This window comes from Pseudonaja textilis, chromosome 4 (assembly GCF_049901715.1).
Source record: "Pseudonaja textilis isolate UNSWEBS1 chromosome 4, rPseTex1.2, whole genome shotgun sequence".
Classification (NCBI taxonomy): Eukaryota; Metazoa; Chordata; class Lepidosauria; order Squamata; family Elapidae; genus Pseudonaja; species Pseudonaja textilis.
Genome location: NC_141993.1, coordinates 74,214,337 through 74,230,303, shown reverse-complemented (window position 1 = coordinate 74,230,303; position 15,967 = coordinate 74,214,337). Strand labels below are relative to the sequence as shown.

Here is a 15,967-nt window from a genome sequence, read left to right as displayed (position 1 = left end):
GACCTTAGAAAGTGGACTGCCTGAGGTTTTGCAGAAACGTGCTGCTTTCGTTAGAAGTGTACAAAAAAGGAATACATTTTTTAATCACAATTCCACAGTTACTTTCATTATTCTGTCTTCCTCTGAACCCTCACTCCAAACCAGAAACATTACTGGGGACAGAGAACAATACTGGAGCAAGAAACAGATTAACAAGCTCACCCACAGTTTATGGATCAGTCAAGCTGAGGCAAGGCTAAGCAGGAGCTTTACAGAATTTCCAGAAGCTACCTGGCATTATCCAGGGGCACACCAAGATTATGACCCTGGTGTTGGGTGGCTAACAGATAGATAGATAGATAGATAGATAGATAGATAGATAGATAGATAGATAGATAGATAGATAGATAGATAGATAGATAGATAGATATAGAGGTTGCAGGATACAAGGTATAGCAAATGTGTGAGAAAACAAATATTTTGCAGGATTATGTTCCTGCAAAGTCTCAGGCAAGTAGCAAGACTTGGGAACAGAAATATGTCTTGCTGCTTTATTGAATAAAGTTCTGTAGCATTTTGGGTTTAATGGTTAAAAATGTTGGGAAGGGAGGTGTATGTGAGATTGGAAGCTGCTGCATCTTTTTCTGGGTACAAGCAGCTCTTCTTTCATGTTTGGTTGAAGAAGCTGCGGATGGGTTCTACATTGTGCTGATAGGATCTACATTTATGCTCTGAGGTGCTCCAAAGAGGATTTTGCCTTAAAATTAAAATGCTGCAGAATCCTAGCATTTGTGCTTGAGCCTGGCAGTCTTTGCCAGGAGCTGTCAGCTAATCCTATGCAGCTCATAAGCATTCCAGGCCATGACTTTGTGAGCCTCTGTCTGGCTTCTGTAGTTCTGGATTACCCTGTGGGGCTTTTTCAGAGCCAATTCAGCAAAATGGATGGAGATACTTTCCTTCCTATGGACCCTGTTGTAGTTGAATATTTGTTATCTCTTTTCTCCATCTAAGTGTTGCCAAACTAAGACAATAATAAGAAAGGTTTGAATGTCCATATATGTCTCGTGTGTGTGTGTGTGTGTGTGTGTGTGTGTGTGTGTGTGTGTGTGTTCATCAACAAATATGTATAAAAGATATATCTGTTCTTTTGATTCATACATCTGTATGTATGTCCATGTGCATTAAAACTGAGCGGTTATATCATTAGATTGAATACAAAGGTTAATATTAATATAGAGTAGGCTGTGCAATGTTTCAGATTTGAGAGCGCAAGAATGCTTTGGAAAAATGAGGCTGCTCACATAACCCGTCTAGAACTCTTTAAAGCAGCTACATCTTGGATCACATAGTTAGTTTAAGGAACTGCAGGTAGTCTCTAAAGTATGTTTTTGCCTAGCTACAAAGTGTAGCACAGCATTTAATTAATTTAATTAATACACAAAAATTGTGCATTTTTGTTCTCACCTCGCATTTTAAAGCACTTTGAATTTTGTTTCTCTTTTGCAATGCAGTCCTAACATCATTGAAAAACTGACTTGACTTTCAACTTAATAAATTTTGTGCATCCTTCACCTAAAGCAGTTTTGTTTAATCAAGGCAACCAGTATAAAATATCCAAAATAAAATATCCTTTGGATATCTTTTTGATCATCCAAATGAACCTTTGGTAAAAATGCAAGGCTGTTGGTGCAATAGTTTTTTTGTTATTATCTTGGAACTCCTTAGTTTTTAGATGGAATTGGGGAGCAAAATGTTTTATCAAGACCTTAACCTTTTGCAGTTCCATCATTCCCAATCAACTTAGTATGTTCAAGATGTTTGAAATATGAGCAAGTCTATTTCAATTAAGTTTGCTATGATGTGATTGGTACTTTCTCTATTTCAATGAAAAATCCCATGGATTAATGTGCCCTCAAATCCCTGTAAGCTGCTTTTCCTAAAACATGCTTTATAGGGATAATTCATAAAATTGCATGAGATACAACATTAATAATTGCTGAAAAGATGAACAGCATTGTTCTGTTGTGTCCTTCCAGATATTTATGCAAGCAATCAGAGTAAAACTGAAAATAAATTAAAAATATCATAGATCTATTTTAAACTACAAATGAAAGTCAAGAAAAAAAATCTTTTGCTACTTTTATCAAGGATATTCTAGTAGGTTTTATTCTGCACTGCTTTCTCTCTTGTTTAAACATGTACAAAATTGAGATTTCAGTTTTAATCAACATTTTTAATATTATTTACAAAAAAAACCCTCTTTGCAATATTTGCAAAATTTGCAAAATTGTTTGTGAGTCAGTTGCAGAGAACTATTTCTATATGTTGTAATGTAATCACAGTTAAACATGAAAGTCTGGGCTTTGCTCTCATTTTTATACAATAATGTATACCATTCTAATACAAAATGCATATATGAATTTGTCAAATATTAAAACATTTTAATTTTTAGGAGTATCTTTCCTATTTACTTTTCAGGATGGATCTCTACATTATTGTTACCATTAATACATACACATATAAAACTTTCTGATTAGTTGCTCAAAGATAAGGCCACTCCTCTCATCTTGGGCAAGTGTGAGTTTAAACTGTTTGGTACTCAAAGTGGAGCTACAATAAAATTGTCTTTTGTATTTCTCTCCCAAAGCCATTAGCAGAGAAGTTGGTAAAAAAAAAAATTCTGAACTTTTAGGAGAAATTTGCTATTGCTTTAGGGGAAAAAAAAACTAACATTACTTCTGAGAAAGACCTACAAATGGAGTTTCCTCATTAAAGCTTCTCTTGGGATTAATTTGGGAAAGTAGAGATGATTATAAAATGAAAGAGGAGATTCACATACATCCTTGATTACCTCAACCGAGTTCAGGAATACCACACTTCATCTCTGAAAGTTTCTCTAAAAATAACATTATCCTATCTTCTCAAATAATTTCCATAGAAAATTCCTTCCATCAAATAAATATGAACTGACCAACAACAAAGGAACAAGCAATGATGTAGAATTGCTCTGCCCAGCCTTAATATAGCTAACACTTTAGGTCACATGTGATCCTTGAAGTTTCAAATGTCTCTTGAGAATTTCCTAAAATCGCTATGTGATTTTAATGTTTAATGTGGTAGGACAATGCTATTAAACACATGAAGAATAATCAGGTCATCTATAATTAAGTACATTAAATTAAATTAAATTAAATTTAGCCTTTGTCTTATTGCTATCCAATTTTTTTTGTCCTAATCCCTGTGACTTTTTGGAATGCACCACTGGCATATCATTAAAAACCAAAAATACCCTGAGCCTAAGAAGCATTATAGGCTACTTTTCTCTACTTTTTCACTGATATCAAGACTTTGTATTTTTCTGCTGAAAGAACTAATGTTTCTGTGCTTAAATCTGCTCTGGGTGCTATTTTCTAAAGCAGTAAGCTCAATTTCCAAACCTGGCCCAAATAGTTGAAACTTTTTAAGATATGGCAAGAACTTGCTAATTACTAGTTACTACTAGTTGATAGTCCTCAATTTATAACAATTTGTTTAGCAATCATTCAAAGTTACAGTGGTATGGAAAAAAGTGCCTTACAACCAGACTTACAACTTATGATCACTGCAGTGTTGCTATAATCATGGCTTAGGGTGCTTAGCAACCAGCATGTGCAACTGGTGATTGGGTTTTACTTGCCAAAACACTTTTTGCCATCATTGTTTAATTAATTACTAAATAGGTGTTACAAACTGTATCTCTTAAGTCTGAACTATGTTGCTGAACATAACAAAGAAAGGACAATAAACTTTTGATTGTGGTCATGTGATCACCATTTGTGATTTCCCAGCTGGCTTCCAAACAAGTAAATTTAACAAGGAAAATGGGATTCATTTAACAACTGTGGAAATAAAGGTTGTAAAATCAGATACCACTCATTTGACAGCCACTTTCCCCCCTTCTGAATTGTGATTGTAAGCAGTGGTGGGATTCAGCCAGTTTGCACCACTTCAGGAGAACCAGCTGTTAACTTTCTGAGCAATTTGGTGAACTGGTTGTTGGAAGAAACCATTAGGGCAGAAAACCAGTTGTTAAAGTATTTGAATCCCAAGTTTTATTGAGTTTACATTCATACTGATCAAACTAACTGTTATGATATGTACAGAATAACCCTTGAGTAACAAGGATATGTACATGGAAACATTCATGAGAGTAGTTATGAATAATTATTCAGCCACATTCAGATACACTAAATTGAGTCAAAGTTTACTTTAAGAAATAGCACAGTCCAAAAATGGTCCAGGTCATATATGTTTAACAGTCCAAATAATATTCAATTACAAAGTCTTCTTACCAGTTGCCTTTGTCATTTACAGTAAACAAAGATATCAAAGTATAAGCACAACAGAAAACCTTAGATAGCAACAGAATGTCAGGCTGCAGCCTGTTCAAAACCAGGACACAGGAGAAATGGGCAAGCACATGCATGTGAGCAGAGGATGCTTGCACTTGCATGTGAAGCTCCATTTGTTTGTGCGAATGGAGCTTTGCTGGTGAGCACAAGTTCCTTCTGCTCAAGTGCTCATGCATGAAGCCCCATTTACATGAGGAGAGGTGCACGAGTGCCATGACACAAATGGAGCTGTGTGCGCATTTGTATGCTTGCCACTCACATGCCACCCCCATGCCAAGCCGGGCCGCCAAGATGGAAATGTTGGGACCGCTGGGTTAGATCATGGAATGCTCTATTAAACTACTACTCCAAGAAGCTTCTTGGATGAGAAGTGAAATGTTTTCGAAGAAAAAATAATAATTAAGGTCAGTTGCCTTTTAGAATAAACACCTTTGGGACAACCATGACCTGGTTGATTGAGAATCTCCATAGACATTCATTCTATTAAACAGGAACAGTTATCCAGTGTATGTATACATGCTAAATAAATCTATTTCTTTACATTTGATATTCATCAACTTACTCCAGAATTTGATTATACACATTTATGAAATACAGTAAAAAGAGGAATCAAATATATTGTTTATATTATAAGCTGGAAATAAAGCAAAGCCAACTAATATCATCATTTTAGAGGTGCAGTCAGTAATCTAGAATTTATAGATCCCTTTTTTTATAAAAAAAAATCATTCTTTTTTGGATTTATTTTGCCACTGAGCATGTTTTGTTTTTACAGGGCTGTTTTCCTAACTGATTTATTGACTTTTTCTCCTGCTTCTGCAGATCTGTTTCTCCAAGTCTGTTAATATTCCTTGTTGTATATGGATTTGACTACATCAGAAGCAGCAGAGAACAACTTCACTGTTGATATATAGAATTAAATATCAAATTGAAATCTCATTGAATTGAATTAGAATTTATACTAAGCAACACAGAATTAAGTTGCTAAAGAAATTAATTTGGAACTTGATGCCTGATACAAATTCCTATGATCTGCATTGTACCTTTTCAGTAAACTTTTGGTTTGAGTTCTGCTAGGCAATTATCTTTCACTGTTGATGTGGAAAGATGGATTATTTTCCAATCAGTAATTCAAGTAAAGGAGCAGCCAGCCAGTCAAGCTGTACTACTGGAGAAAGAAATGTGTTATGTGTTTCCTATAACATCTTTAGCAATAAAAAAAAATCTTCATGTTTTTTTCCCCCTGATCTGATGTTTTAAATGACTTTCTTCAGATCATCTTCTTACCCAGCAAAGTGTGAAATCCTCCGTTAATTCCTGCAGAAGAGAATTTCTGCTTCACACAGAGACTTGAATGATGGGATGGGGATAGATGCAAGGCAGGAAACTCCCCACCCTTCACCTACTTTGGCAGTTGTGAATATAACAGGATCATTTCATTCAAGTCAAGTGAATGCTCTTAATCAATCATAAAGTCATTAAAGGCTGTTAAAAGGAAATAACTGATTTGATTTTGGACAACTCCTACATGTGCCCTTGGATGTGAGCACAAGGCACATTCATGAGTTAATTAAGGACAAACCAGCAACTATTTTAACACCCTTTAATGACTACTGTTACAGGATTTATCTGAGTTACAAGTGAAAATGAGAGATAAAAGCCTAGACATTCTTTAAAAAGTGTTTATAAAAAGAAGTTTATTTCGGTCTTGGGATCAGGAGTTCCAAATCTATGAGAATTAGGGTGGGGAGGAGGAATATTTGTTTTAACTATTATAGCAACACAATCTCAATGGTAGTCAAGGGTATTTTTTATTTATTTTTATCCTGTATATTTTTTAATAAATAACTCAAGGCAGTGAACATACCTAATACTCCTTCCTTTTCCTATTTCCTCCACAACAACAATCCTATGAGGTGGGTTGGATGAGAAAGAGTGACAGCCAAAAGTTATCCATTTGACTTTTGTGGCTAAGGTGGAAGTAAAACTCACAGTCTTCTGGTTTCTAACCTCGTGCCTGAACTAGTAGAGCAAACCTATAGAAATATTTCCTCTTCAGATACATTTTATTTATTTAATCAATTTATACAACAGTCCCTCTCAAGATATAACTCTGAGTAGCTTAAAATACATCATACATCCAAAAGAAAAACATTACAATCATCAGTGCTTAATACAGCCAAGAGATAGATCCAGTATAACAATCAGTTTGGTGAAACAAAGACAGACTAAAGCGATCAGTTTCCAGCTAGGAATAGGCATGAAAAAATTTCCAAATGTATGCCAGGCTGACAAAGGCATCTAGCAGCTACAATGTTGTCTGGAGTATGACACAATTATGTATTTTGTATAGTTTGCACAATTCCATGATACATGTCATTCATTCATACCTTGCTCCCATTTTGTAAATACCTATGAGTTCTAATAAGAAAAAGTTCTGAGGCCTCTTCTTATGGCTTAGGTCCTGACCAACTACTTCAGCTTTAGACTGGTCCAAAAGGACTTTTAGGAAGCAAAATTTTTGCACCTTCTGATCTTTCTATAGAGAGGAGTTCTGCCTCTCTAAATTGGGTCTCTCCCATTTTTACCAGAATCAGCTTAATATGTTTTCTTAAACAGAAAAATGATCTTCAGTCTTTGACAGCCTGCATGATAAATTATCCATATGTCCAGAAGGCTGTTTTACTCATTAATAGTTTCATACTCATGAAATTCCTTCTCACTTTGAATTTTGGACTGTCTCTGTAAAGCCTTTTGATTCTTCTAACTGTGACCATTACAGAGAATAAATCAATACCCTATTCCCTGTGATAATCCTTCAAATATTAGTAGATCTATATAATGCTCCCTCTGTTTTCTTTTCTTTAGACTAAACATATGCAATTCTTTTAGCCATTATTCATAGGATGTAGCCATTAAACCTCTCACCATCTTTTTGTCTTCACTTACACTTTCTAGTTTCTCAGAATAAAGCATTGTTGTGTTGTGGCAATCCAAAATTACATGTAGAGCTCATTATGAACCTCCCTTTGTATAGATAGAGTTTCATTAAGAACTACACACTTGCTATGGTTGTTTAATCAGCTATGAACTCATCTAGTAGAGGGACTATTCGTATCACATTATTCCATTTTATAAATCCTTGCTGTTCATTCTTGATTATCCAAGTGTACAAAAGCAACCAAAAACTCAAACCAAATAGCCTATTTAGGAGCCTCATTTAATTTATATGGATTTTCAAAATATATTCTGAACTGGACTCCTAATTTCTAACATAAAATCAATATATCTTTGTTGCATTTTTGCTATTCTACAACAAAATTGCTTAAGTAATTAGATCTTAGATGCTTAATGAATATAAATAAAAATATTTTTAATAATAAGATTAGTCGTGCTAGTGGTGTCTGGCTTTAACTTGCCAAACCACATTTTTGACATTATTGTTTAATTAATTACTAAATATGTGTTACATATTGCATCTCTCAAGCCTGAACTATGTTCCTGAGTTTAACAAGGAAAGGACAATAAACTTTTGATTGTGATAAGCACAGATTGTATCAATATCATATAAATTACTGATTGGTTAGGCTTATCTGTAGAACTTGTATTTATTGAGATCCCTGCTGCTGCTTTTATCATCTCCTAATAATTTCCAAAAGTATGTTGATCTATAGAATCATAGAATTGTGGAATTAGAAGGAACCAAAAGGAACATTTAATCTGACCCTCTGCAGTGTGCAGGAAAACTAATTAAACCATTCTTGAGAAACTAATTAAACCATTCTTCTTAAAAGCCTCCAGAGATAGAAAACTCACAGCTTCTGTTAGGTAGAGAATTTTACTATTATACAGATCTTACCATCAAGTTTTTTCCTTATCTTTAAATGAAATTTAGGTAGCTGAAAATTATAATTGCTGGTCCTGGGTTTTGTAGAAATGGAAAATAGCTCTTGAAATTCTTCCCTGAACACTAATATGAGGTTTCTATTCAGCCTGAATGAAGACTGAATTCTTCTGCACCAAGACTAATGATTGCAAGTAGCAAATATATCACTTGCTGCTCCTAAACAAATACACTTCATTCACTGGAATATTTTTTTTATTTTAATTTGCTTTGCATAATAATATGCTACTTTTAATAGTAAATTATATTTAATGTTTGCATCTTCCTTTCCTGTGTGTGAGTTTCCAGTAGCTACATGTCAGAAGCTGTTTTTGTGCCATAACCAAGTCTTGACCAATTATTTAGAGCAGGGGTGGAGAACTATGGCCCTTTTATGACTTGTGGCCTTCAACTTCCAGAATTCCTGAGCCAGCATGGGAGTTCTGGAAGTTGAAGTCCATAAATCATAAAAGGACCATAGTTCCCCACATCTGGTCTAGAGGCTACCTGGTCTGGAGGGAACAAAGTAGCTGATGGGGAGTTACCATATGCTTAATTCTGGGTGGAATTGATGATCATTCTGGCTTCTTGGCTACTAGTAGATTGCCATCTGGACATCATGACTAGTTCCTCAGTTTCAGATGGAATACCAATTGCCACTTAAGCTGGACTGATATGCACCAGCAATAGTAACTCAGATCATAATATAAGAATTTAGACTACAATGAACCATACAAGTGTCTGCCTTTATGACAGCTTATTTGTTGATAGATGACAATTACCGTAGGCACCCTCTTTTGGCTTTTCACGTACTTCTGCAACAATGTAAAGTGCTGGGTCTAAAAAGTCTAATCTAAAAAATCTTACGTGGTATGGCTTTCATGGACTTCCACAAGTATCTCTTCTAAATAGAATTAATATGTCTAATATAGATAGTCCTCAACTTAGGACCACAATTGAGCCCAGAATGTATGTTGTTAAGTGGCTTTTGTCCTTTTTTATTACTTTTCTTGCCACATTGGTTAAGTCACTGCAGTTGTTAAACTAATAACATGGTTGTTAAATGAATCTGGCTTCCCCACTGACCTTGCTTGTCAGAAGGTCACAAAAGATTATCACATGACCCTGGAGTCCTACAACCGATATAAATATGGAACACTTGTCAAGTATCTGAATGCAAATCACATGATCATAGGCATGCTACAATAGTCATAAGGGTGAAAATGGTCATAAATCACTATTTTCAGTGTCATTGTAACTTCAAATGGTCACTAAATGGGAAGGGTATGTATTAGAGTGCTCAGTCAAGGATCAGTAAATCAATCAATCAATCAATCAGTATAAACTGAGGAATCTGCAATACAAAATCAGGCAAATACAAAATATAGGGACCAGCAAACTACTAGCAATACATTACGTATTATATCAGATTTGGCATTAAATTGATTATTTTATGTATTTTGTTTCCACCAACCTTTTCTAAATATTTGACATGGGGATGACGATAGGATGAACATTAGCTCATCCATGCCTGGTTCTATTCAGAACCTCCTGGAACTGCAGTAATCTCTAGGGAGATATCCCGAAGGTGCTTTTTCAAAAAGCAACTAGACTTTGTTCAAACTGGAGAAGCTCCTTGGATGAGAAGTGAAATGTCTCCAAGGAAATACAAGTCCAGCTGCCTTTTGAAAAAGCGTCTTTGGGACAATTATGACCTGGATGACTGAAAATCTCCATAGACTCTAGGGAGATACTTTCACTGGTCTCAGGAGAAGTTGGTTTTCTACAGCTAAGAACAGATGAAGGTTGGGATGATGGTGTAAAACAATTCACATTTGCCCTGTACTCCAGTTGCACTATTGATTGGCATCCTCATTTTTTCACATGGTTAAACCAATGACTAATCTGCTTGTTCCACTCAAAAGTCTTCATGTTTTGGTGCATTTAGGTTATCTTGGTGTGATCATGGAGCACAGGAAGCTTCCTTAATAGTGAATCAGAGTATTGAGACAGCTATTTCAACATTGCCAACATTAACTGGCAGTGTCTCTCCAGGCTTTCAGCCAGGAGTTTTTCCATCCATTCCTTAAAATGCTGAAAACTGCCCTTTATGTGCTTTACCGCTAGCCATGACCCTGTGGACTTGGCCTTTTACTTTAGCAAAGTACATACATTCTTCTTTTGGATCTATTTAAGGGCAAATGACTGATCTCTCAGAAACAGTGAGCTAGAAAAAAAATCTCCAGATAAAATATTATAATCACACACAGGGGAAGGTATTCTTCAAGTAAAGTTGAGCTCCTGTGACCCTGTACTTTTATTGGTAACAATACAAACATGCTTTTCCATTATAGGTAGTGCTCAATTTACAACCACAGTTAGGAGCAGAATTTCCATCTCTAAGCAAGGTGAATTTGCTCAATTTTACAATCAAAATGGAAATGAGTTCCCCCTACAGTTGGTCACAACTGGACAGCACACAGGAACTGAAGAAGCTTCTTGGCTGAGAAGTGAAACATCTTCAGGGAAAAACAAAGTCTAGTTGCCTTTTGAAAAAGCATTTTTGGGACAACCATGACCTGGATGACTGAGAATCTCCACAGACCTACAGCTCTTCTTTACTGAGTCATACATAGTGTCTCAAACTGATTTATATAGTTGTGGCCTTACATCCTATCTATCTTTGGTGCTTGAAATTAAGATAGTTTGTGAGATTTCCCACTATCTGATTCAGCCAGACCAGGCTTATATAATTTCAACAAGATTTCAGTGCAGGCTAGAAATTAAAATACCATAATCTTGACTTGCTCATCCCTCCTGTAGCTTACTTATTTAATCAATTTCCTGCCTCAAAAAAAAATGGCTCACTTATTTGCATGTTGCCTGGAGCTTGTATGCTATTTCTGCTGGATTCTAAATTATATTTTTATTTTTTGTCCAACTAGAACACAATGACTCAGATTTTACTTGTGGGAAATTTTAGTTGTGGGAGCATTTTGGATAAATTTAAACCCTGTTACATGTGATAAATGAGCTCATGGAAAAAGGGGGAGAAAAACAACAGATTTATGTTTGTAACAGATTTTACCTCAGGGCTGAAACAGTATGTAGAGCACTGTTCAATGGATCCTTTTTAAGCCAATGGTACAGCTGCCTCCAAGTGATAGATGGGACTGGCAGAGCTGTAAGAATTTCATCCAGAAAATACGAAGAAAGAGAAGAGAGGTGCTAGCCCAAATTAATAACTGCAAAATGATATATGTTTTAAGTTAGGGCACACCAGTCACTTCATTTGCAAGGGTGAGTGAGATATTTGTTTTAAAAAAAGAGCTAATAATATATACAGCCATCAAATACTGATTGTTGACATAATCTAAATTCCTAACTGATGCAGAAAAGCATTGAAAATTCACCAGCATCCATTACCCTGTCAGGAGGTTTCCTAAGCTTCTAGATGGAAACCTGTGCAAGGCACCCTATGCAAATGACAACTCCCACTGTAAAGTGTCCCCTTGCCAAGGGGACAATAAGGTTGGAGACAGAGAGAGCAGCACTCTTGTCTCTTGTGACTAGTTGTTTGGAATACTTTGGGAAAATTCATAGATAAAGTAAGCTCCTACAACTATAATAAAGTAAAGCATAGTTGCTCATAGCCCTAAGACAATCAACACATCAAAATAGTTGTTATGACACATAGTGTCAGGAAATTCCACAATCTCTTAACTAGCATATTTGTTGGTCATCTGGAGCAAAGGTCATGAAACTCGAGTTACAAGGTAATGCATATGAAAGATACCAAAATATGGAATTTTGGCTTTGAATGAAGGGTTACCTATTACACACTTACACACACACACACACACACACACACACCACACTTGTGCACTGAAAAACTTTAAGCAACCATAGATGAAAGCAAAATATATATAATTTTCTGCATGTTTTGCCATTACTTAGTAGTTCCTCTATTTCTTCCTTCCATCTCTTCCTTTCCAAACTCATCAACTTTATATACTTTCAGAATAAACAAATTAAGGTAACTTTATAATTGACGTTGCTTACATTTTGAAAAGCATAGAGTAGGGTGGCCTAAGGGGAGAAAGATCGGCAATTGGAACTGGAATGGGATATTATCTTATCAGCTAAATAATTAAAATGGAAACATAAATTCTATTTTTTTTATTTGAACAACAACAAAACCACAAATGTTATTGCTTTCCCATAAGGATGAGTTCGAGTTAACCCTCATGTCTATTGAGTGAAAGCATGGCAATAATTCTAGACAATAGGAAGCACATGATAATAAAGCAGTATCATTCTTCATGTACTTTATATTCAAGTCAACTCTGTTCACAATGTTGTTGTCCCAAAGGTACTTTTTCAAGACGCAACCGGACTTTCAGAGAGAACTGAAGAAGTTTCTTGGATGAGAAGTGAAATATCTTCAAGGAAAAACAAAGAAAGTCCAGCTGCCTTTTGAAAAAGCACTTTTGGGACAACCATGACCTGGATGACTGAGAATCTCCATAGACACAATGTTGTTGATATCAAAACAATTGCCATTTGGGTATAAGCATGAAAGCATGCTAAAATCTCAGAACTTTTCATTATGTTTTGATTTTTTTTTTTAAATAGAGCAATGACTTGGGAGATGGGAGAGTCTATCAATCTAAAATAAAGATTGCCATTTTCTTTTTCAAAGTTAAATGGCACTTTATTAACAATTTCTCACACATGAGGGTTCATAAGGATTCATGAAACACAAAAGGGCATCTCAGAAATAGCCATCTTCACATGTTACAAAATAAAGAATGGATTCAGATTAAAACCTGACCATGGTTTTCTTTTGAATCTGCCTTATTCTAAACAGCAACTGAAAATGCTGACATTTTATAGAAGTATGGATTTCAAATGCCAGAATGTTCAACTATTGCCATGCTGACTGGAATTCTGGGAGATGTAGAAATATGATGAAAGCAATAAAGTTAAGTAACAAAAAACTCACTAGTTGGTGTATAGATCAGGTCATCCATGAGTCTGGTTGATCAGTTTGAATCTCCATTCTATGAAGTTGTTCTACTCTAATGGAATAAACACATCCCTTAAACTACAGTAAGATATATAAATTGAATTCAGCAAATATGTAGTTTATTTGTGATTTGAGACAGTCTGTGTTTGCACCATTATAATGTAGTTTCTTTATTGACACTGTAAACAGGGAGTTTCTCTGATAATCCTGAGAAGTTACATATGTCCAAAGAAATTTGTGAAATTGATTCAGCTACTCCACAAGAAAATGTCAGGACAGGCTCTTTACAACAGTGATACATCAGCTTCACTTTTGATTTCCAATGAGATAAAACAGGTTTGTATGCTAGCCCCAGTTTTATTCAATGTGTTCTTCACTTGCATGTTGTTAGGTGCTGTCCAAGTTCTGAAGGAGAGAGTATACATCAGGTACCAATTGGACAGTTCTATCTTAGCTCTATGTTAGACCTGACAGCTCTGTCTTAGACCTGATGAAACTGAAATACTTTGGTCACCTAATGAGAAGGAAGAACTCACTGGAGAAGAGCCTAATACAGGGAACAATTGAGGGCAACATAAAAAAAAGAAAAAGAAAGAAAAAGAACAGGGCAGCAGAGAATGAGGTGGCTGGATGGAGTCACTGAAGCAGTCGGCATGAGCTTAAATGGACTCCGGGGGATGGTAGAGGTCAGGAAGGTCTGGAGAAACATTGTCCATGGGGTTGCAAAGGGTCAGACATGACTTCACAACTAAAAACAACATCTTAAACCTTCCTTCATTGCTTGAATGTACAAAATGTCTCCTTATATAGTTATTTTTTTAAAAAAAACCCTCTTAATTGATGGCTGTGCACTTTTGCTGCACAAAGGCAGTGATCTATAGTTCATGCTTAACAAATTCTCAGATGCTGTTGTCCACCTGAACAAAACTGAAATACTTTACCAGCCAATGTGAAATAGTTACCATCCCTTAGAACTAAAAATCACTGTTGATGATACCCAGCTGACAACTATAAACAGTTTCAACTACTTGGGAAGCATCATCTTGAGCAACTGGTCTTTGTACAAAAAAATAGACTAGGATTAGCATGGATTTGAATTCTGAACTCTGTACCAAAGGCCTGACAAACAACTGCAAAAATTTCACATGGGTACTCTCCACTCCATCCTTCATTTTGCTGAGACCTCCAGGTGGAACATGCAAGTGCCACAAAGACACCATGAAAGAAACCCTAAGCCTCTGTGGTATTTAACCAAGGGGAGTAAAACTGCAGCTGCTGACAGAATACACTGGTGAATCTAGTTCTATGAAGTCTCAGTTGGTTTTGAAGACAGGTACAACCAAAAACTGATAGAAAACATGAGCAGCATCACCAAATAACACTCACTATAGTAAAGGACTTCCAGTGCCCCTACTGTGCTAGACACTTCCAGACTGGGATTGCAGAGCCACTTTCCTTCCACAGATGAACTGCATAATGGTGTATCTTCAAACCTGAATGACTACCATGTATACTTTAGTATGAAGTGCAAACACAGACGGTATGATTCATGGCTTATGGCTTAAAGACCACAATTTAGCATGATTTGCCAACCCAGCCACAAAGTAATAGAATCTAGACCTGCTGCCTCTTTCTAGTAAAATATTGCTGGTAATAAATGAGGTTGGATAAAAAGTAAATCCTCCAATATTAAAGGATGTTCCCTTCAACTGAACTTCACTACTAAATGCATTGTGTGCACTTTGTGCTATGATGATATCTGTGTGGATGTGAATACTGTGCTTCACTGGATCAAAAATTGAAAAAGACGATGAACAGAGACAAGCTGATTTGTATGATAAAGAATCAAGTGGATAACTTGTGACCAATAACTTTCACATGAAAAATGAATTTTGATGAATTAAGGAAATTGGCAGATATTTTGGAATCAATATTTCCCAGGAATGGGTGGGTCACATTATTGATTATATTCAGTGTTGATGGTTTGTATAAGATGGGTTAAGATCTCTAAGGTTCCTTCCAACTCTGTTATTCTGTTAACTGTGTGCCAAAAGAGATATTTCTGTCTGTTGCATTATATTGTTATCTCCTAAATATCTAAAATGTACTTATAAAAGTCTTATTGGAGGACTAGATCTACTTTCACAGAACTGGTGATCTCACAGCTCATACAATGGAGGCTGCTACCCTTCTATCCATGTTATAAATTGTCATAATATTGAATCTTCCTATATTGTAGACCTGAGGTACCCAGGTTTGCATTGCAACTGATCTCTGCACCATGTTTGTTGAAGATACATTCTCAAAAACAGGAAGCAGGAGGCAAAATAGTGCAGAGGCATGCTGATTTTCCAACATTGCAGCTTGAAGGCCACAAGAGAATTACCTGGATAAGAAGAAATGCCTTCAGGATAATATCTAGGAGAGCATTTATGGAGCATTAAGGGAAGATCACCTGTCAGGCAAAGTGACTGACCCAGATTGGGTGAAGACTCTGGAAGGGAATTTTAATGAATTCCTGCAGCGTTAAAGCTATGCTGAACAGGAAAGAGCTCTGAGTTATGCATAGTGACACAATAAAGCACACCAGAGGGAAGTCCAAGGCAAAGTTGCAGTGAGATGATGCTTTATGAAAGATTGGAAAGGGCATAATGAGAATAAAGTTGGCAGAAACCATCCCTCATT

At 35.9% G+C, this 15,967-nt stretch overlaps 1 long non-coding RNA gene across 1 annotated transcript in view; it reads right to left on the bottom strand.

Moving 5' to 3' along the window:
* The window catches only part of LOC148125890 (uncharacterized), a 53,839-nt gene that overhangs the window by 22,089 nt on the left and 15,783 nt on the right, over positions 1-15,967 (bottom strand). The window lies entirely within an intron of this gene.